At 43.0% G+C, this 2,500-nt stretch overlaps 1 protein-coding gene across 2 annotated transcripts in view; it reads right to left on the minus strand.

Moving 5' to 3' along the window:
- The window catches only part of LOC143285144 (cyclin-dependent kinase 20-like), a 28,156-nt gene that overhangs the window by 24,831 nt on the left and 825 nt on the right, over positions 1-2,500 (minus strand). The window lies entirely within an intron of this gene.

The following is a 2,500-nucleotide window of genomic DNA, read 5'->3' on the forward strand; positions in this document are numbered from 1 at the left end:
TATGTGCACAGGCGGCATGTGTGTGTGTCTGTGTGGGGTGGGGGTGTCCACGAACACACACATATATCAGTCTGTGGGTGGTGTGTATGTGTGTGTGTGTGTGTGTGTGTGTGTGTGTGTGTGTGTGTGTGTGTGTGTCTTGCCAGGCTATGAGAACATCGCTACGCTCCAAAGGATGGAAGTGAATCATTGTTTGTTCATTGTTAATGTAAAGCGTTTGCTTTGTTTGTTGTTTTAATTCAAAGCATGCTAGATTTCATCAAAACGACTCAGAACTGACTCTCAGTCAGATCAAAGTAATACATAATGTTTGGCACAAGTGAGCTGCTGTCAACATGTACAGAGCGGATAAGACTGAAACAGATTCGGATCGACCTTTCATTATTTTCAGTCGCGGGGGCAGACAAAGAGAATGTGGCTTTATGGACAGATGTAGGTTACCGAAGGTACACCCACAACGTACAGCAAGTCTAGTGTTTCTTCAAAGAAACCATGGGTTACTGTACACCCACGATGTATGGCAACAGATTAGTTCCTAAAAGAAACCATGGGTTGCTGTACACCCACGACGTATGGCAACAGATTAGTTCCTAAAAGAAACCATGGGTTGCTGTACACCCAAGACGTACGGTAACAGATTAGTTCCATACAGAAACCATGGGTTGCTGTGCACCCAAGACGTATGAGAAGGGGTTAGTTCCTATACAGAGACCATGGGTTGCTGCGCACCCACAGCATATGGTGAGGAGTCTTTCTTTTATAGAAAGCATGGATGTCTGTACACCCACAACATACGGCGCACAAAATTTTTGGTGACATATGGCAAAGGTTAAAAAATGCGAATCAAACCTAAGCAGCAAGATGATTTCTCCAAAGCTAACATTGTAATGAACAGAGCAAGGAAAAACAACCAATAATGTTGAATTGCAGTCTATTCAACAATAATTTTTTGTTGAGGAAACAATTCAATATTAATTTTCATAGCAGATACCATTTAACATTACAACTATAGCAGATACAATTGAACAAAGACCCCTTTCCCCATCAAACATCAGCAGTGTGGAACAACTTAGAAATAAATGGAGAACACTGTCACAGCAACATCAACCTTCTGTGTTAAACTCCTTTTCTTTCTTTTTTTTTTTAATCAAGATAAGTATTCTCCCAAGTCGGTTACTAAAAAGCAAGTAATTGTAACGCCAATTATGGATTACTGTTGATTAAACATGAACCAGATCCACAATACCACTGGAAGATGATTTGGCATGTGAAGTTTGACGTAGGCTACCAACTGCTTTACAGTATCATCGGATCGAAGGCAGTCCTCATAATGCAATTTATCACTCAAAGATTCGATGTAAAAAAAAAAAAAAAAACAACAACAAAAACAACAAAAAAACTGATGGTTGCCTATCTAAAGAAGCTGACGTGTGCAGTGGAATCCCGCAGGGCAGCATACTTGGTCCGTTTCTCTTCATTATTTTTATTAACGACTTGCCAAGCATTACAAGGTCTCCTGCGAAGATGTTTGCGGACGATACAAAGATGTACGTACGAAGCGATACCCCAGGCTCAACAGACCAGCTACAACAGGACCTGTGTAAGTTAGAGGAATGGTCCAACACCTGGCTCCTCAGGTTCCATCCACAGAAGTGCTGTGTCATGAAGCTGGGCAACCAGAAATCTAACGCCAAGTATCAGATGAGGGACACAAACAAGGACGGCACCACTAACCATCTCACACTGGCAGAAACCAAGGCAGAAAAGGACCTAGGGGTGACCATAGACAACAAACTAACCTTCAGGAGACATGTCGAACAAGCAACTGCCAAGGCCAACAGAATGGTGGGAATCATAAGAAGAACTTTCAGCCATCTCACAGAAAATACCTTCATTCTGCTGTTTAAGAGCCTGGTCAGACCAATCCTAGAATATGGTCACGCTGTCTGGCAGCCACACCAGAAAGGCCTCTGCAGCGAGATAGAGGATGTTCAGAGACGAGCAACTAAGCTACTGGCCAAGCTCAAAGACAAGCCCTACCCAGAGAGACTGAGAACCCTCAAACTGCCCACATTGGAACACAGAAGATTGCGGGGGGACATGATTGAATGCTTCAAATACATTCACAAAATGTACAAGACTGATAGGCCACCCCTGACAAAAGCAGACAACCAGCAGAGACAACTCAGAGGGCATTCACTCAAACTGAAGAAAACATGCAGTAGACTCAACCTTAGGGCAAACTACTTCTCAAACAGAATCATTTCAACATGGAACAGTCTCCCAGATGAGATAGTCACTGCACAAACAGTCAATGCTTTCAAGAACAGGCTAGACAACCACTGGAGAAACGAACCATCAGTCTTTCACCCAAAATGCCAGGAATAACTGCCCTTAGCCTCCAACCACGCATGCAGTGTGGTAAATACCCAGACCAGCGTACAGGTCTACAAGGACCTACACCGCTGACACAGTAAAGTAAAGTAAGTAAAGTATTATT

Source organism: Babylonia areolata, chromosome 8 (assembly GCF_041734735.1).
Source record: "Babylonia areolata isolate BAREFJ2019XMU chromosome 8, ASM4173473v1, whole genome shotgun sequence".
Lineage (NCBI taxonomy): Eukaryota > Metazoa > Mollusca > Gastropoda > Neogastropoda > Buccinidae > Babylonia > Babylonia areolata.